This window comes from Sinohyriopsis cumingii, chromosome 5, assembly GCF_028554795.1.
Source record: "Sinohyriopsis cumingii isolate HCF-2022 chromosome 5, ASM2855479v2, whole genome shotgun sequence".
Taxonomy (NCBI): Eukaryota; Metazoa; Mollusca; class Bivalvia; order Unionida; family Unionidae; genus Sinohyriopsis; species Sinohyriopsis cumingii.
In genome coordinates this window covers 125753553-125775998 of record NC_142965.1, presented here as the reverse complement: position 1 = coordinate 125775998, position 22446 = coordinate 125753553, and the positions used below count along the sequence as shown (strand labels likewise).

At 35.9% G+C, this 22446-nt stretch overlaps 1 pseudogene; it reads left to right on the top strand.

Annotated features, from left to right (window-relative positions):
* Positions 1-213: 213 nt before the first annotated feature.
* On the top strand, positions 214-7248 carry LOC149800136 (toll-like receptor 4; annotated as a pseudogene).
* The last annotated feature ends 15198 nt before the right edge of the window (positions 7249-22446 follow it).

The following is a 22446-nucleotide window of genomic DNA, read 5'->3' as shown; positions in this document are numbered from 1 at the left end:
TCGAATTCTGATACATACTTTTGGAAGGGAACCAACTAAGTATGTTTAACTATAACTTTTTTATAGCAGAATATATATAGTTAATATTATAATATGATAAGGACCTCGTAGATTCAGTCAAATATGATGTGGATGGAAAGTCAAATACGAATGGCTGCATTTTCCATTAAATTGATATTCCTTTAAAAATATGTTCATATGACTATGGTTAAAATGACAACTATGGTAAAAGCATACTGCAATTATACAAAACCTTCATCCTTATATAGCAACTAACAAAGATTTACTCTGTAAACATGCTGCTGCTACCACATGTGTAAATTCATCGTCGTAAGCCACGAATAATATTCTTTTATATGCCGTAATCACCCATGCTGAGATTTTCTTGTTTTTCTTGAGTACACATCAACAAAACTATGTAATCAACAGCACAAAGTAGCAGTGTTCTACTACCAATGATATAACATCAATAATAGACCGCGGTCGGAACAGAAACTTTAATTGGCTCAATTAAACATCATGAAGAGTATGTTGGGTCATAATGACAAAAATATTATACTAGCGCTCACAGTAATTGGAAGTGCATGCATCTTTATTTAGAAACAAGGAACTCTCCGGACAGGCGGATGATGGATGATAAAGGAGCGTATGATAATATAGCCCTTTACTTGCGAGGATGGTATACATTCAGTTATTGGTTATATTATGGTATCAACTCTTGCATAATCCACTGTATCTAATTTGAAATGTTACTATTTCCTCTTCATAGTGGTATGCATAATCGTATCGTTTGTTTTTACGTATGTAGTTTAATAGTACTATTTATATTAATAAAAATGATGTCACTTTTACAAATGCATGGTGTTCCACGAATAATCACTTTCCTTTTCCAAAAAGTCCTCACTAGTAAATAATCATAAAGCGAGATTGAATGATACAGGTCATAGTAGTTCGAGTACCAATGATATTCATAAAATTGTTGATGCATATAACTTAACAATATGTAGCTATGCTACATCAAACATTGAAAAGATTCTTACTATTAAAAATCAAAAGGATAGTATGAAATGTGTGGCAATATCAAAACTATCAGTAAACTGATAGTAAAACTAAATACGTTGTGTAGAGCTGTGGAAACCAATGCGAATCTTATACATTGGATTAAAGAACAAATAAAGCGCAGAAACGACAATGTATTAATAAGCTCATATGTTTTACTTCAGACCATCCAAGAGCATATTGATCTCTAATTATTATATATAGCAGTAGAAAGATCTCTGTTTTGCAGAATGTGACACCTGGAACTGTTCACGGTCATTTTAAAATATGACCGATGTAATACACGATGTCAACACTGTACAAATGTCCAACTATATCTTTAAATTAAACACTTAACTTAATCGACCTATTACTGAAAATGAGTCTGTTATTCAGTGCTGTTTATGTTCTAGTCATGAAATTTGATAATTGAATTCTGTGATACATTACAACAATAGAAGGCCACGGTTATGCAAAGTATTTGTCTCTTGTTCATGATGACACAATTCGTCCATGCAATACACATCTAAGGCTACAATAAAAGCCTTTTCCGGCCTCTACATTTGGAAAGAGGAGCAAGTATCTTTATTCCATGGTTGACGTTCCAGATTATTGGTTACACAGTATATATAATTATCGGTTACTTAATCAGGCTAATTGTAAATTGTACATGCAAATGAGTATATGAATTAGGTGAGTGGATTGCATGCCTCGTGCTTTTGTGGGAGACCTCAGATATAGCAGCTATACAAGGTATTGCTTGATGAATGAACTGTGCTTTCAATACTGACTATCGCTCACAGCTTAATCAAACAATGTGATGTTCTCCCATTAAATCTACATTTTATCGGTGGACAGTGACAATAGTTTGTATCAATGTTGTTGGGTTTTCTGGTTTGTTTTATAAAAGAACGACAACATGCACTTTCTGCGTTCTATCATCTGATGACAGTGCGTATAGCTTGACACCATAGAAAAATAATAATCGTTTAAACTATTTTATATTTTAATGCTCTGTCGCAGTATCTGTGTATGTGTGTTGCAAAACAACATTAATCGCTTGTTATCATCATCTTATTATCGTACGTCAAGTCTGTTTAAAGTGCAAAAAATAATATTAGTTTATACTGATTTATATCGGTATGCCCCGTCGCAGTATGTGTATGAGTATTCACGTATGTATCTATCTATTTTATGTGTATAGTTTAAAGGATGTCACAAAAAAGGGTTCAATACTACCGATACAAGTTTCAATTTTAAATCTTTGAAATATTAAATTAAAATTAAATATCGAGAACTTTAATGTCTAGATCGGATGCTTAGTATGACTTTAGTCTGACCGTATCTTCTGAACGAAAATTAAATCTATCTACTGGCATACATGTGACATAACCACACCAATAGTTTTAAAACAGTGATCACCAGATTGTTTTCTAAACCAGTGATTATGTTAGCAGCATAAATTGTTTGATCGTTTAGGGGATTGCTAATTTATTTGCCACGTTAAAATGATCTCAATCTTGGCACTGACCGTCTGATTCCTCTATATAGTTTCAACATATCTGCCCCTGTAGAGGAATAGGACCTAAGTGACAATGTGAGTTGCCCTTATACGCAAGCATGAACATTTATCTGCAGTCTCCAAGTGGCGAAACATAACTTGGATCAATTTATTTCATTGAGTGATCTGCAATGCGGAATGGTAAATTATACACCGATAAAGAATTATAAAACAAGTTCTTTGCCACTGCCATTCGATTCACTTTTGATTCGGTCGTCAACAATGTCGCCAACGTGGATATGTTTGCCACACACGTATTAGCAACCTGAAGATAATCTGATGACATCGTATGCAGAATTAAATCAGTCTATAGAAAATAATGACGCTTTTATTGTAGAAACTCATATGATTCAAGTTTTTAAAAATCCAACATGGCTTAATTCTTTACATGTTTTGCAGATTATGGTGGCGGTGTACTGGCTGGTTGGCCTCATTCAAGCTGTCATATACACAATGTCACATATGACTACTTCTAGCTTTTCATGCAGTCAGACTGATGCAACAGTATGCAAATGTTGGGAGGACTCAGAGAAACGCCTGATCGTTGATTGTTCACATTTAAATCTCACAGAAGTCCCTGACGTTCCGCAAAATGCAGTTTTTCTCAGTCTCAGCCAAAACGAGTTGCAAGTATTGAAGGATGGATCTTTTTCCAAGACATTTATCATTATTATTGAATTACATACGAGTAATTGAACTCGATGCATTTCAAGGTCTGGAGATATTACAAGAATTAATTCTTGATAACAATATTCTTCCTTTATCAGCCCAAGTATTGCATAAAGGTGTATTCCAACAACTGCCAAACCTATTTTTTCTTTTCATGCAAAATATTATCAAGGACACTGGTCAACATCAAACATATCTGGACGATGTATTTAGTGATTTGAAATCACTGATAACATTAAAAATAGATGGAATTCTATATAGCTGTTTTGCAGAATATGACACCGGAAAATGTTTATGAACATTTTAAAATACGGACGCTGTAGTCCATGAAGACAAGATTGTACAATGTCCAGTTATACCTTTAAATTTAACACTGAACATAATCAACCTATTACTGAAAATGAGTGTTTAGTGCTGTTTATGTTCTAGTGATGAAATTTAACACTGAACATAATCAACCTATTACTGAAAATGAGTGTTTAGTGCTGTTTATGTTCTAGTCATGAAATTTGATAATTGAATGCTAGTGATATATTACAACTATAGAAGGCTACGGTGGCTTGCATGTTATGCAAAGTATTTGTGTTTTGTTCATGATGACACAATTCGTCCATGTAATACACATCTAAGGCTACATAAAAAGCCCTTTCTGGCCTGTAAATTTGAAAAGAGGAGCAAAAATCTTTATTCCATAGTTGACTTTCCAGGTTATTGGCTACACATTATGTATAATCATATGTTACTTAAACAGGCTAAACTGTGAATTGTACACGCGAATGAGTATATGATTTAGGTGAGTGGATTGAATGCCTCATGCTTTTGTGGGATACCTCAGATATAGTAGCTATACAAGGTAATACTTGATGAATGAACTGTGCTTTCAATACTGGCTATCACTACCAGCTTAATCAAACAATGTGATGTTCTCCCATTAAATCTACATTGCATCGCTGAACGGTGAAATTAGCTTGTATCATTTTTTAAATATTTTTTTTAACCGACAAAATTCACTTTCTGGGTTCTATCATCTGATAACAGTATGTCTAGCTTGATACCAGAGAAAAACAATAATCATTTAAACTATTTTATATTTTAATGATCTGTCACATTATCTGTGTATGTATGTTGCAAAACAACATTAATTTCTTGTCATCATCATCTCATTACCGTATGTCAAGTGTGTTTTCAGTTAAAATAATATTCGTTTATTCTGATGTATATCGTTATGCTTTGTCACAGTATGTGTGTGAGTATTCACGTATGTATCTATTTTAAGTATATAGTTAAACGGATGTCACCACAAAACGGGCTTAATACTACCGATTAATAGTTACAGTTTTATATCTTTGAAATATTAAAGTCAAAATTAAATATAGAAATTGAAAATTAAAGTACTTTAGTTCGATGACGATGTCTAGATCTAATGCTTATTTTCACTTTAGTCTGACCGTACCTTCTGAACGAAAATTAAATGTCTCTACTGGCATACATGTGACAGAACCAAGCCAGTAGTTTTAAAACTGTGATCAGAAGATTGTCTTCTAAACCAGTGATTATGTTAGCAACATAAATTGTTTGAGCTTTTATGGAAGTGTTGATTTGTTTGCTACGTTATATATTCTCACTCTTGACACTGGCCGTCTGATTCCCTTATATAGTTTCAACTTTTGTACCCCTGTAGAGGAATAGGGCCTAAGTGACAATGTGAGTTGCCTTTATACGATGGCATGACAATTTATCTGTAATCTACAAGTCGTGACACATAACTTGAATCAGTTTTCACTGAGAGATCTGCAATGTGGAATCGTAAATTATACACCGCTACACAATTTGAAAACAAGATCTTTGCCACTGCCATTCTACTCACTTTTGATCCTGTCGTCAACAGTGTCGCCAACGTGGATATGTTTGCCATACATGCATTAGTATCCTGAAGATAATCTTATGACATTTTATGCAGAATTACATCAGTCTATACAAAATAACGATGCTTTTATTGTAGCAACTAATATGACTTTAAAAAAATTAAAATCCAACATGGCTTAATTCTTTACAAGTTTTGCAGGTTATGATGGTGGTGTAGTTGGCTGGTTGGCCTCATTCAAGCAGTTATATATACAATGTCACATCTGTCTACCTCTGGCTTTTCATGCAGTCAGACTGATGCAACAGTATGCAAGTGTTGGGAGGACTAAGTGAAACGTCTGATCGTTGATTGTTCACATTTAAATCTCAGACAAGTCCCTGACGTTCCGCAAAATGCATTTTTTCTCAGTCTCAGTCACAACGAGTTGCAAGCATTGAAGAAAGGCTTTTTTCCAATCTCTGCCAGCTATTACATTTATCACTATTATTGAATTGCATACGAGTAATTAAACTTGATGCATTTCAAGGTCTGGAGAACTTGCAACAATTAATTTTTGATAACAATATTCTTCCTTTATCAGCCCAAGTATTGCACAAAGGTGTATTCCAACATCTACCAAACCTATCTTATCTTTACATGCAAAATATTATCAAGGACACTGGTCAACATCTTTCATATCTAGACGATGTATTTAGTGATTTGAAATCATCGACAACATTAAAAATAGATGGAATTCATCATCCAATTTTCGGATCTGGATTTTCCAAGCTTTCAAAGCTCAGAGTCCTTAACGTCACGCCAAAAAGATGTTTTCTGAACACCCTTTCAAATGAAATGTGTCTTCATTTAATGTCTTAGCTCATTTGGACATCAACGGTTGTCACATTGAAAGCATTCAGCCGGGCACATTCGTTCCACTGCATGAACTCGAATATCAAAACATGTCTAACAATGAAAAGCTTGGTATGGATGGATTGTTGAATCCAACATTTGTACGCCAAAATAGCTCTATTTCCAACCTTCCAACTTTCCATATTGAAGTCTTTGTAAAACATAATATATTGGACGTTTTAAAAATTTCAAATATTAGAGAACTCTATCTAGACAGTAACAATGTCCAAATCATAGGAAACGATTGGGCTGACTACTATCCCAGTTCATTAGAAAAGGTATCGCTTCGAGACAATAGGTTTTCCTTTGGATCGTACCTATTTGACCTAGCAAAATGCAGCGGCATGAAAATCTTATATGCGAATCTGCAGGACACGGCGCATAACCCATTTTCTTTATCAGATAAAATGCCTACAGTGGAAACGAATACAGAAAGGGCAAGTTTCACATCCGATAGTGAATATGAGCAGAAGAAAGAAAAGTTCTTAAAAAGAGATGCTGAACTTATAAAAAAGTTAAATATATACCAATGCAACAACATCTCAGACTTACGAGATACGATGGGTCGAATCGAAAAGATACGAAGGAGGGACAAATTTCATAAATTCAAAAAGCATACATCGAGACAAATAAGTGCTTAGTCAAGTGGCAAAGAATTAGGGTCTTCTACAAGTTCTGCCACAAAACATTTAGTCGCTTTCCCTATTCGTTTTCCTCCAGATTTACAAGAGTTGTATCTCTAATGTTCAAGTCTTAGATACGACATTCCAGCGCTTATTGTTTCTAATAACTCGCTACACAAAGAAATATGTCGGGAAATGCGTTATTCAAGTGGACAGGGCCTACGGTTGGTCTCAGCAAGCTCCAAGTAGTAGACTTGCCAAACAACCTTTGTTCCGACATTGGGAAACATTTCTTTGAAAATTTGAATAGTCTTGAGGCTCTGATTATCGGATCTAATCTTCTTGGGTATGTAATTGCGGGAGACATTAACGGAGAAATTTTTTACAACTTGAAGTCTCTCAAAAGATTGGACATATCAGATAATAGGATTTCATTTATACCTTCAAAGGTCTTGTTGGGCTTATCAAGCCTGGAAATATTGGATGTCAGCAAGAATTTTCTGCAAATACCCGATTTCGAAATCGATCACATGCAGAAACTTTCACCTCTAGTCAGCACAACTAGTCCTGCAGTTTTAATGTCTGGCATAAAAGCCTAACAAATAGTGCAGTCATCGCGTTATGCGCAATTAGACAAATCAGTACTGATGCTTTTAATGAAATAAAGTTGTAGCTTCTTTTGACCTGCAGCTTATGATATAATTAGAATGTTGGGAATGCAAAAATGCTTGGATTTTTCACTTAAATGCCAGGAAACTTAGTAAATGTTATGATCATTACCAGAAGATAAACATAGCAACGAAAATTTGTTGGAGTTATTAACCGTTTTGGAAAATGATATACTGTATGATAGAATCATGTGAATACCATGTGTCTCGTGGTATTGAGTGGATCGCCAAGAAACGTTGTACATATTATGGTCATCATTAGAAGATGTGCATAGTGTCAAATTACTGTCCTTCCTCAATATAGGTGAGAGTAATTACGCTGTGTTCATGCAGCTGAAACAAATGAATGATACATTCTTGGAACATAACTTGTCTCAGGATTTTGCTTGTATCAGTTTGGAACTTTGAAAATGCTGTTGACATCTGAAGATGCGCATATTAACTACTGTGATTGTTGTTAGAGTTGCTGCTCATGTTATACATTGAGCTTGATACAGTACAGGGGTTAAGCTAGACGTGACTTGTACGTAAACATGACTACTTTTGGACTGAATAGGGAGACTTGAAAGCTGAATAGAGAGTAGGAGGAGCAAAGCAAGATTAGAAGTGAGTGAGTGTGTGTGCTTTGGGTTCTAATATTGTGACTTTGTTCTAACTCTCTTATTATGAATATTTCCATATAACATTATAGTAAGGAATATTTTATCTTCAAGTATACTATTCCCAGCATTGTATGTATATCATAAACATATTTTGTAAATATAAGAATTTACCATACCCATACGCAGTTTGTTCATAATGGAAAACGTGTATATTTGGACAAAAATACATATACAAGGTATTATGACTTTAATGCCTTTAAATGTGAGAAGCAGAAAGTAAGCATTTTTATTAATTTTACCTGACAGGCATGCATAAATTCAGGTCCAGTCAGTGTCGGCTGACTATATGGCCCTGGATTCAATCCCTAAAGGGCTTCGAAATTCTGAAAATAATAAATATCCTTCGTTGTATACTTAGTTTTCTTTCAAACCCTTATATAGGAATTTATTGGACTTGTTTTGGAATTCGAATCATTTTCAAAGTTCTATATCACCAGGCCCTATGGGCATCAAACACTCGAAATGGCCCGGGAATTTCTCGAGCTCTGAGAGTAAAGTAATTAACACATGGAACAAAACAAAAATATCAGCTGCCACCAAAACAAGCAATTGATTATTGTACCAGGACATGACAGTCAAACATATTTCTAAACAAGTTTGAATATCCCTTATAATGTCTAGAGGAGAGTACATTCACGTCTTCACACTATAAAGTTCACCTATTTAAACCACAAGATCACTGCTATTGCATATTCGTAACCATAACTTTGTGAATCTTTGCAACTGTCAGTGTTAGGTGAAATTTGAAAAGTAAAAGAATGAGACTCCTAGGAGCTCTTGATTAGCTATTAGTACATTATTGCGCTTACAATAATGTAATCTAAGAACTCCTGTCTGTTTGGTTTAATTACAAAGCATAGTTTCTACCGGGTTCATGCGAAGTAATATGACACAATACATGGCGAAAAGACCTACAAAGGCATATTAACCTTAAGTAACATATTTAGGAGAGTTTCCATGTATTTTATGTTGATGATATTTGCATTCATGATCAGTGTTCCTACGATCAAATAGGTAATCAAATACATGACTCAGGATGTGTAAGAGTTTTGTAAGCGGCATGTCAACGACTGTTGAAGCTGCAACACGGTTTCCTGGGCGTAAATACCATAAAAATTCGGCTGGAATGACTGAGTATCTCAAAAGCCAAAACTACTGTCATTTTTTGTACATCTAAAGTATCGCAGGTTGTAGTCATTTTCGCTTTCCAAACAGAGAAAGTGAAGTTTACATTTTGTCGACAACTTATTTGCACAGATCGCTAGGTGGCATGATTTTCTGCAGTGTATTTCAAAATATTGTGAACTCAGTGGATGGCTTGTCATGAAATTTTCTACATATACGTTTATTATGTCGAACTTTTAACGGTAATCATGATGGCAAATCACTCTCAATGTTTTGCTCTATTCGATCGTGTCTAATGATATTTTCAGCAAGATTGGACCCAGGATAAATTGAACTGTATTCCTGTCGCCAGCATTGTGTATTATTTTTGTTCTCAATACTTCACGACATCTGCCGTCTGTCCAAGGTGTTTATGACGGTTACTAAAATAGGACACTGAACAGGATAGTGATACTGCAAACAGAACATGCTTGTATATGCGATAGCACTTCATAAATAATATACATAGCAATGCTACAGTGTATCCATAACCTATTCCTTATTAATAAATTCCTCAACTCTACATTTTACCACATACCCACATTATTACTTATGCTGTCTCAGAATCCACGAAAGATATTAGTCACAACAAATCGTGAACTAGAATGACGGAACAAGTTCGTAAATAGTAAGGGCAAACCACGTTTCCAAAAGGACTTGTCTTAGACAAATGGCTGAAGATACGTTTGCAGGGCCTTGTTCAATATGATTTGTATTGCAGTTGCCTGTAACTTCAATCTAATTTATACATAATAATACTCCATCACAACCCGCCGGTGCATATCTCCACCGTCATTACAGACTTCATGAAGGAACACAGTATTCAAACTTTGCCATATCCTCGATACCGCACTGTCTCAGCTCGAAGTAATTTGCTGAGACGCAATCGATTTGAAAGTCGTGATGCGGTTGGAAATGAAGTTGTCCAGTGTAGAAACAGATAGCTGATACATCGGCATACTCATTCGCAAACACACACACACACATACACACAAACACACAGACAGACAGACACACAAACACACACACACAGACACACACACACACATACAAACGGGACAACGTCGACGTCTTCGTGCAAAAGGATTGTTATTAAACCTCTGATATAGAGAAATGTAGCACTTATAGAACATGTTGTTGTTGTATGGTTTATGCTATATATTGCCACCAGTATTAATGGTGGAGGAAGAACCCGGAAATATCTCCGGAAAAGACCACCTGCCCACGAGAAAATACTGGCAAGTTTTCTCACATGCCCACATCTGAGACATTTTTGTTTTTCTGATAATAAAATGTTGTCTATCAGCATTGATTCTAGACAAATGTACAGTCATTATATTTATCGTGCAGCTCAACAGGATAGTCAAGATTACCTTTAATAAAACAAAGTATCTTCCGGTACAGGTTTATCAGTTTCATCAAAAAACTGTTTTTCTCTGATCCATCTGAATCCACCAACCGGCATATACTCGGACATACCATAATCATACAGGTTTTTGGCCTCAAAGTAGGTTATAAAACGTATTATCATAGTCGTGTGTAAATATATATTACTGGCTTTGGCATATTATTGTTCTGACACCTATTCCGCCTCTGATTCCCCGCTCGATGAAATAGAACATATCTTGGTGTTTCAGTAATTCATCCCAGCGTAGTCCCGGTGCAGAATAGTGCCAAGCTGAGACGAGTCGTTAGTTACCAGCGCTGACATCTCTGAAATTTTCAAATATGTCTGCAAGCAACAACACATCTGTGATAAGATACAAATCATGATAATCACCGAAGTTGTTACAGTGAAACGAGTCCCTAATTTATTTAGCAAAAGCATAATCATCATCACTAACACTCTCAACATTTAACCTAGAATGAAACTGTTCCTTGTGACGTAAATTTGTATCATCAAATCTATCCCAATAATCAAGATACTCATAAGGAAAAAAATATTTTCTTGTTAACAAGCTTGATCTGTGACTGAAATGCTCAGTCAAATTATCCAATTTGCCACAGCCTTTTACAAGCTGGTCCAGCGATGTTGTTATAAACTGTAAACAATCAATAAATCTTATATTACCTAGTGTCACAGACATGTACTTTTCAGTTATGTGGGATGCATTTATTGTATCGTTGTTGTTACCTTTAGGACGGTTTATTGCCGAACGCTTCAACTTTAATATGAGAATCATATCCTCTGGAATTGTGAGGTAAATTTTAAATTACATTTGTCATGTGCTGGACCGTGCTACTTTCCTCTTATATGACAGTGATCTCGTACACGATCTTGATCAAGCGCCCGTTCACAAATTTGACATATTTCTACTGCAGTATTTTTCTTGCCGAAGATTTATCGGGGTTATTTTCTGCTCCTAGCACTGAAAGTAAAACAGGCTCGAAATCTACATACGTTAGTAAAGGTACTCTCATCTTGAGCCTGTAATTTGTAAAATGTAATATCTTTTCCTCCTCGTCAGCCATATCAGCTTGTACGTCAAAGCAATGTTCGACATGACGATCGAGAACCGACTGCGACTTACAACCATGCAAGCGTATGACACAGAAATATTCCATTTCTTTAATCTTGATATAGTAACCTCCGTCGAGCCCATTAAAGTTTTTTAATCCACGTCTAATCATTTTTATAAAATAATAAATGTATTGTTGTTTGTGATGCTCGATCGCTGATGAATCTGGGATATATTCTTTGGTGATTTATCATCGACACCACCAAATACATTAATAACTGCTGTTAACAGGATATTGTTCTGTTTTTCACAATTTGTAATTTGATTCTCAGCAAAGGAAAGTAAATTCCGTTAAAGTTTAGATTGTTAACATGACAAATATAATTCGATAATCGATAAAGATGATATCGTACTGGATAGCCCTTCGAAAACATTTTTCGTCGTAACATTTTATATTCAAACAACATTTTTATTGTTTATTTTAGTTGGCAGCTCGACATACGAGCTACCTCGCAATGGACTATATTTAATAGTATGAAATAATGTTTCTATTATTTTATCAAATCTTCAGCAATAACCATATGATGTGAATTCATCTATTTTCTTCCATCTTTCCTGAAATGCATTATCTGATAAAGACATCAAATCTGTCCCAGTTAAAATTCGACGCGATCTATATGTGATATAAAGACTATGAAATTCTTGGGGCTGCTCTTGTTGAGATTCTTGCGTACGGTGCAGAGCACCCTTTGCTGCTTGCGATCCGGAATAGATATTTAGCTTAGAAAACTGAACATGAAATTGCATTATTCTTTTCAGAGCCTGTGTGAGGCAAGTTCGGGTTTAATTGTTGGCAGAAATAGATGTTACAGGTTGTTGGCAGAGAAATTTGCCAGAAGTTGATTATCAAATCTCCAGCTGTTATCGAACCCGGAAACGAAGTTGCAATGTTTTTAGACGGATAACTGTTTGTCCAGAATAAACTTTTCTTTGCGATATCACTCCATTTTAACATCGCTATGTCTACTGTCTTTTTATTTTTCTAATAGTACGTTATACAAATGTTAATTAGAGATTTGTAAAACACAGTAGTATAGGAAGGAAAGTTTATATCAGATGCCTATTATTATCTCAAACAATTTTGCCAAATGTCAAGAAATATTCTGGGTTCATCCTTCTTATAACCTCTTTGCTGTCAATTAGCTTCGCGTTGTAATAAACATTCGAACAAGAAAATCGATCGGAGTTTTAACTCCGGCTGGTTATACAATTCGAGTGAAATGTAAAGATGATACATTACATAAGGAACTGTTTTGACACTACTTTATTTATGCGCTGTTCTGTGATGAGATTCCAATGGGTATGCAAGTTTGTCATGTGAATTCCAGTGTAACAGGCAAGAACATAGTAAATTTGTCATTACAAGACAAATTTCAATCACATCCTGTATATGAACTGTACTAGGCCAACAACAGAGGAATGACCAGAACTATTAAAATAAAATAAATGTTGGTTTAATAAGTGTATGGCTAGAATAAGTAATACTAATCAAGTTACTTATTATTGTCATATGTTCGTGTTTGAGTTATGTCATTGCATTATTTGAAGTGGCTTAGTTATTAACCATATAAACACATTAGAACCGATAACTGTGTATAGAACTTGGAACTTGTTACACAACAAGAGAATACTATACACGGTTAGGGGAGGTGGTGTTTACTTTAGACAACCAATCCGTCCTGTTGTAGCAGCTAACTCTAATAGGTGAAGAGATGCAATTTTCTCAACTTCAGCTGCATAAAAATATTTTAACATTGACTCAAGGTCAGTAAAATTAATTGCTGATGGTGTCTATACATCGGCATCCTCATGAATAACATTAGATGGAATCTTGTTTCAAGATGAATCATCTGCTGTTTAATATCCATGCCACGTCGATGCTTTCAGACAGAAATCAATATCTGGTTTTAAAGTTTCCTTATAGTCTTTGACTAGGACCTTATCGTATCGACCTCAGCATTATTGAGTAAATTGCCCGTTCTACAATAACGTTGCTGGCGCCATAAAATAAGTTTATTATAGCTGAAACAATTGCTGTTCACAGATCAATTTTCTACGGAGCCCCTTAAGTGACATGGATGCACATATTTTTATTTCGTTTAATCGTAATATATTTCGTTATTTCGAAACACTATTTCGTTATTTCAAAATATTATTTCGTTTAAACGAAATATTATTTCGTTATTTCCAAATGCCATTTCGTTATTTCGAAATACTATTTCGTTATTTCGAAATGTTTTTTCGTTTAAACGAAATACTATTTCGTTATTTCGAAATAATATTTCGTTATTTCGAAATACTATTTCGTTCAAACGAAATAATCACTCTTACATGTTAGAGTTGCGATTTGATACATCAACTGCATATTTAAAAAGCTGTGTTACCAAATAATATATATTTACAGTGTTTCGTTATGCCTCAAAAAGGTAATATGTTCACATGAAGAAATTCTTTCTCAGCCTTTCTTTTCGTTTCATCCCTATTATCAAGTATTTCATGTGTGAACATTTTTCTTATCTTTTATTTCCAGAATTAATTAGACTCAGTAGCCGAAGTTTGAGATTCCCATGTGATTCGACCATACAAAAACTTAACTGTTTCAAGTGGTATTCCAAACATCATGTTTTCAGTTCCAGAGTTATATGAGACGGAGAACTACATGTGTCTGATAGATGTGGAGGAATTCCAGTTATGCCATAATAATGCATGGTACCGTGATGAAGATGTGTACAATATATGTGTATATATAATGGCTGAGCAAAGTTTACACATGGCAAATAATGCATATGAAGCTCTTGATCTGTATTTGGAGTTGCGGCAACATATTAATGACATACTGTAAAGGGCATCCTCCTAATAATATATGTACAGTCATTTTATGCGCTTGGATAATGATCATATTTCTGTTCCAGATGAACCAAGCTGAGACCAATGTTTAGAAATAAGAGGATATGATATTGAATGGAAATTTGTCATTTGTGTTTATTATCAGAAAAATATAAATCTCGCACTTAAATCGCTTGACAAATACATACAAAACTAAGTTCCTCGGTCATTCAAGTTCATTTACATAGCGTGCATCTATTTTAATTGGTAGCACGTGTGTTTTTGTCTTTTGATGTCGCAAATTTGACGACATAATTGATCTCTATGATCCACCAGTGTTATTAAACAAACGATACCTGTTAAACAAGTGTAAACAGTTTCTAAACTATACTCATTCTGCATCCTTTCCTTCTCTCCAGTCACACAGATTATTTTAATTAGTATTGGGTTCAATTGAAATTTATTCAACAAGTTTCATAGTAAACATGGAACCAATGCTCTGCTTCTAATTATCCACAAAGCATTTTAATCTCTGTAGCCTTCCCCCATCCCCACTAAAATTTAAAAAAAATATTTTAAACAATTTGGATTCGCATCGGTTTGTAGAAAACCAGGGTCAGTATTAGTCTAAGCTTTTCTTAATCTTGGTTCACCGTTTTTGTTAGAACTGAAAAAGCTGTGCTTATCTCTTATCTTACGAACTGCTGAAACATAAATGTTTGCATTTCTTGATTAACAATAGCGCCAAATGAGGACGGAAATATCTGCAATAGAGTAAATGACCAGCAATACACTCATATCTTACACAAATTAGGGTTCAAGAAAAAAAGTGTCTGCTAAGAAAATGGAGAACTGTTTCGTTTCAACGAAAAAGCATTTTGAAATAACGAAATATTATTTCGAAATAAAGAAATAGTATTTCGTTTAAACGAAATGGTATTTCGTTTAAATGAAATAATATTTCGTTTTAACGAAATATTATTTTGAAATAACGAAATAGTATTTCATTTAAACGAAATAGCATTTCGAAATAACGAAATAGTCTTTCGAAATAACGAAATAGCATTTCGAAATAACGACATATTATTTCGTTTAAACGAAATAGTATTTCGAAATAACGAAATAATATTTCGAAATAAGGAAACAGTATTTCATGTAAACAAAATATATTTCGATTAAACGAAATAAAAAATGTATGCATCCATGTCACTTAAGGGGCTCAGTACTTAAGGGGCTCCGTAATTTTCAGAATATTTATGAGGTTTTTATTTTTCTTGTCTGACAACATAGGGCCCACTTCATAACAATATCCCTATCATATCGAATGAATATTTTGTTTATATTTCTCAAGTTCTGATACCTCAGAATATCTTAGTAACACCCTAAACGCCAAGTAAGGATCTTATTTAATGATAAATGTCACATACTTTTGGTTCTATTCTTTCATTGCTCATAAATAGCTTGGCAGCGTCATATAACAGGTACATATTTAAAAGTTAGTTTGACAATTCGTCCGGCATTTTATTACAGTAATTAGATAAAAGGGTTATGTATAAGGAGTTTCCCAAACAACTCTGTTAATCGCGATACAATTGTCAGAACTTTACTCTGATATCGGTTTTGATACATCGCATCAGCATGCAAAGCATCTCAATATTGTATATTGCAAGCACTTGGAGTGTAATTTGTATCAAGATTCTGAGAATCTAAAAACTGTTAACATCATCAATTTCGGCCTAGAAACGTATATGTTTCCTGTCGTCGAGGATACATTTGTTGAAGAACCAGGTATAATAACTCAAGATGAACAAACTTATGTTGCAGCAATATCACGGTATAAAGTGAAATATTACCTTGCTAAAAAGATTGAAAGGTTTAATTTTACTATCTCTGAGCATCGGATATTCTGGAAAATGTTAAAGCAGTTCATGAATTGTGGACAGATAGAAGTTTATAGTCGTCGAGAAAATATAAAATTTGATTTTTGGTTTGTTAATATTTTTAACATGATGGGAGAGCGCGAGCACTCCGTCCTAACAACAGCGTGATGAAAACATTTAATTTAATTATGCTGGCCAGTGCAATGTAAGTCTATTCTTTTGAAATACAAAAAGATTTACAATGATTGGATCGCCTGATGCTGTGCTTCACCCGATCGGCTCGCTAGCGATTTAATCAAAGACTTTTTATTTCACTAGTTGGTATCCAACTATTAAAACTATTACTATAACCTCTCCATTTTACTGAACTTTGTTTACATTTTTTTGCTATTACTCGCTCGACAAAGATGTCCTGATCCGTCCGCTGCACCTGCTATTCGTAAAAACTTCCAATAATTTCTTCTCTTGATAAATTATTTTGTTTGTAAGCTACTGGTATTGCTTTTAAAATTTTATCCACAACAAATACTTACTCGAACCAGTTTGGAGTGAATACTTGTTAGACTGTTTTCTTCGTTAATGAAATTTTGACACCACCACTGAGTTTAAACATGTGTCTTCGGTACATATTTTCTTTCATTATCACTGGAGTTTTAACTGCTTCGTTGGGTGAAATTCCAAGTGTATTATGTTTAGTGTTATTAGCATCCGATACACTTTACCATTTTCATCCTCAGATCGTAAAATTTTAACAGGTAGCAGATATAACAATATCGCATCTAAAGCATTTGACAAGTACAGAGATTTTCTTGGCAATCCTATTAAGAGTAAATTTAGTGTTATGATTGATAGGTCTTATGCTAAAAATACCAATAAGTTTGTTTATATTTATTTGTGTGGGCAAAATTATATCACAAACGTTATAGAAACACTCAGCTGTCAGATCGAAAGCCTTCAACCGAGCACGTTCTTGCCACTGGGAAAACTCTAATATCTTGATATGTTTAACAAAGAAGAGCTTGTTATGGATGGATTGGCGTACGCAACATTTGAACTTTAATATACTTCTTTTTCCATTCTGAAGGCTAGGAAAGTGTATCCAAAGTTCCATAACAAAGTGTCTGTAAAGAATAATATGTTGAAATTCTTACAAAATACAAATATTACATAATTCTATGTAGACAATAACAATATCCAAATCGTTGAAAACGGTTGAGCCGACTAATTAGCCCAGATCACTAGGAACGTTTCTGTTCGAGACAATAAGGTTTCCTTTGGAATGTACCTATCGGAGGCAGCAAAATGCCGTGGGATGAAAATCCTATATGCTGCTCAAAAGCCCTAGGCGCATAACCCTTTGTCTGTGTCAGTAAAAATGTTGACAGTGGAATAGAATGCGGAAGATAACACAAAGTATGAATATACAAAGGAATATTTCTTTGAAGGAGATACTGAACTTACAGACAAATTTAAATACGATTCATCTGCAATTGCAGCAACAGTACAACCTTATGAGACAGGATTCAATGAAAACATACAACGGATAAACAGACTTGATGAAATTACAGAGCAGACCGCAGGCCATAAAAGTGCGCAATTATATGCTCAAAAAACGGTGAATGCTGCAACTTGTGCCAAAATATGTTCACTTGGTTTTCCTTTGACCCTTCATTCAGACTTGAATGAGTTTTTTTCCAAAGTACAAATCTCAGATAAGAGTTTCCAGAGAGTATTTTTTCTAATAAATAACTACACATAATAAACGTATCTGGAAACCTGCTGTACGAATGGACAGGGTCTATTGTCGGCCTAAATAATCTCAAAGTGCTAGATTTGTCAAAGAGACCACTCCGGTAGCCTAGTGGTTAGAGCGTCCGCCTCAGAAGCGGGAGGTCGTGGGTTCGAACCCTGGCCTTGTCATACCAATGACTTAAACAATGGTACTAACAGTTACCTCGTTTGGAGCTTTGCGTTAAGAGGTTAGTGGCCGGACTGGTCGGCCAGGTGTGAGGATAATGTGACTTGGTGGGACATCATGTTGGTGAATATATATTTACATTACAAAAGCATGTAAAAAAAAAATTAAAACTGTCAAACAAACAAACAATTAAATATATATATTTAGTCTGTTGCTGCAAAAAAGAAAATGCATGTATCTATAGCAAAGTGTTTAAGTTTGTTCAGTTTTTTATTTCAAGCTCAAACATTTTTAATCTTACTCAAACATTTTGTCAAGCACACTCACATCAACAGAGACAGATGTGTTACAGTACCAGGTGTCAGTTTTTTGTTATTTTTTTTCCCTTCAAGCTAGTGATTTTGGGGTTTTTATGAAGTAAAGAAACTAAAAGTACAGTGAACCTCAAGGATGATAACCCAAGCTGTCTATCCATTGATGTATGTATTTACATCAGAAGAAATATGATCCTAAAACAAAAAGATATAAGGCAAGCATGATTAGAACGAACACAAAGACAGCAAATTGTAGTAACAAAGGTATGTTTTCCTTCACGTCCGCGTAACTTAAAGTTTCAATCCCCTTGCAAGACAAACTTGGTACCTTTTGTAGAGCTTGAAATAAAAAACTGAACAAACTTAAACACATTGCTATAGATACATCCATTTTCTTTCTTGCAGCAACAGACTAAACAACATAAATAAATTAAATCTTTAGCAAAAAAGAAATACATCATAAAAATAGAATTAAAGATTAACGATGACTAACCAACAAAACCGAATTTAACAAAGGCAATGACATGTGTAGAAATGCCTCTCAGTTTGAGAAAGTATTTGGATGTCATATGCCATGTACCAACAACTTGAAAAAAAATGTATAAACAGAGAGAAACCTTAATTCAAAATTTAATTTTGTTCCAAATTGTTTGTGTTTTTTAGGGAATATACCTAAGCACTAATAAAGGGTGGAACAGGGAAGATACACATAAAAGCTTTGATATTTCTGAAAAAAAATGAGGTGATATTCCTACAGTTCTTAACCATCTATATATGCTGGGACGGGTCTGTTGGATATCCACAAATAAAGAAGTACAGATTCTGGTCACGTTGCAAGTGTGTGGGTGTTTTGGAAAATGGTAAAACTTGGATACACTATTTTCTCGTGACACTTATAAAGTGAAGAGTCTGTACAACTGTCAGAAGCCAAAGTCATATAACTTTTGTACGGTTTGTAAAGATTTCCACTTTAGAAAATGTGAAGTATCACAAGTTATTATCACAAACAGAAATGGAACATAGGGGCTTGACAGTTGTTGTTTAGACACCTCCGCTCAACTTCACAACTTACTTGCTCTGTCTCATATTTTGATCTTAAGGAAAGATCATCTTTGTGCAGCAACAGTGATAACAGCAGGAGGAGACGCCGTCACTGCTGTCGAAAAAGGGTAGTTCTTTTAAAAATGCGTTTAGTATATTTTTTAAAAATATCAGATGAAGAAACGTGTGTTAAAACAGGGTTGGTAGAATGTATTCAGCGACAAAGTAGAAGTGACTGAGAGAAGGAGACAACGTTGTCGAGTGGCGTAGTTTTCTGGAGTACGTACGTGTCCCAGCGACACAGTGCCGGCGTCTCTAGCTCTCTTGAAGACACCAACTGTCTGGGTTTTTTTCTTGCAACTTTTTTCTTTCGTGGTAGGGTTTGAATCGAAGGGTCATCAAGATGCATGAGGTGTTTAAGACGCACCGCTGTCGTTGGGCTCCTATATGCTTGGCTTTCACTTGCCCTTGTGAAATATACCAAGTCATTGTGACAACAAGAGGTAGAGAGGGTATATATGGAGAGAATGAACTTGGTTAAATCATTTCTGAATCAGCAATCGAGATGAAATGATCGCACGATTTCAGTGAGAGAGAAGAAGAACGTAAGAGGCAGCGAAGTGACGTATCGCCTCACACACGAAAAGAAGTGTTCGCTCAAAACGAAGACATGAGCAAACCTGAACCAACACCTTCCACGTCTGCGACCAGACATAGAGAGCCCACTCCAAACCAAAGTCCACCAGTTAACCCTGAAAAGTACTATCACATTCGAGAGACGGAAAAGCGACCCTCTAGAAAATTTAGAACCACGACTTACACCTACACGGTGAAGTTTAAAGATTTCAAGTCCGACGTACCATTGGAGAAAGCAGAAGGGTTTATCACCGAGATGTGGGATTCTTTGCTCACCACACTAAAGCGACAATGTCAACCCAAAGAAGACGATTTCTTGACACTATCCATAGATCACGACAGCTTGAAATCCCCTGTTTGGATCGAGTTTAGCAGACCCGCAGAACTAACCCCTTCCAAAGTCATGGACAAGATTCAACACGTACAACAATCTAATGATCAGTTTGACATCACCGATGGTAAAGCCACACTGAAAATGGCCCACGTCTCTCCTCCTCAAGGGACTGGACGCAAAAAGGTCTTATTGGTGGACGACCTTCGCAACACCAAAACAAGTCTCGTCCGAATTAACAACCCTCAAGACCAGATGTGTTTAGCCCGTGCCATCGTGGTGGGACGAACCTATGCCAACAAGAACGACACGGTAGAATGGAAAAGAACCTGGAAAACTATTCAACGATCCGATCGAGCCAAACAACGAAATGAAGCAGAACTCCTGTTACAACAAGCCGGACTGTCCAAAGACACACCCTGTGGCATTCCTGAGATGCAAAAATTGCAAGATGCCCTAGCTCCACGATACACCTTGAAAGTGCACCCTCAAGAAGTGCGCGGACCTCTGTTGTTTCGAGGCCAAGACTTTAAGGACGGAAAATACATTCATGTCTATTATCACGATGAACATTTCGATACCATTACCGCCATCCCCGGATTCCTGGGATACAGATATTACTGTGAGAAATGTGACCGTGGTTATAATAATCGAGAGGAACACAAACATTGTGGATTGAAATGCCGAGGATGTTTGGTCTCGCCACCCTGTCTGAGCGAAGGGCAAAATCCATTGCATTGTCCTGCTTGTCTGCGCACGTTTGTCAGCCCTGCCTGTTACCATCAACATCAGAAGACGCAAGGTTCACAGCAGAAATGTGCTTGTCAACTCCTGAGATTGTGCCCTACGTGTGGACAAGGCATACGTACCAATAGTACCAAGGCACACGTACGTCCAGGAAAAAAAATGTCACATTTGTCATCACATCGTGGACTTGAAACACCAATGCTACGTGCAAAAATACCAACCCCAACCAGAGAAAGAGGATGGTCACAAGAAGAAAAGCAATTTCATCTTTTTCGATTTCGAATGCATGCAAGAGACTGGCATTCACATTCCTAATTTCTGCGTGGCTCATCGAGCGTGCGAGAAGTGCATTCAAGAACCTATCTTCAGTCATTGCCCTCACTGCAGCAAGATTCCTGGAGGACGTGAAAAAATCTTTCGGGGACCGAACACGCTAGTCTTAGACCCCATCGACAAGACGTGGAGCCAAGAGGACATCGAACGTTACGGAGATTGTCATCGTCATGCCACGGCGATGGCTCACAATTTCTCCGGATACGATGGACAGTTTCTTCTCAGATACTATACGGAACATGGCACCGAACGTCCTAAAGTGACTTTGAACGGAGCCAAAATCATTTTCATGCAAGTGGGACAAGTACAGTTTAAAGATTCGATGAGCTATTTGGCCATGCCTTTGAGTCGAATGCCTTAAACGTTTGGAATGACAGAAATGGCTAAAGGGTACTTTCCACACTTTTTCAATACGGAAGCCAATCAACACGCCGTTCTACCCCATTTACCCGAGGCTCACTATTACGACCCCGACAACATGCGTAGCGAACAACGAGAAGCTTTCTACGCTTGGTACCAAGCTCACGTCTCGGACCCTTTCGACTTTCAGGAAGAAATGCTAAAGTATTGTAACTTCCGACGTGGATATTTTACGGCGTTGCTGTGGAAAATTTCGAGAACTGTTCATGGAACACGGAGGGGTCGATCCTTTGAAAGAAGCTTGCACCATTGCCAAAGCGTGTTCCTTAGTGTATCGACAACGATTCATGCCTGAAAACACCGTGGCTCTCATCAGCCCTCAAACGACCAAATTTGTC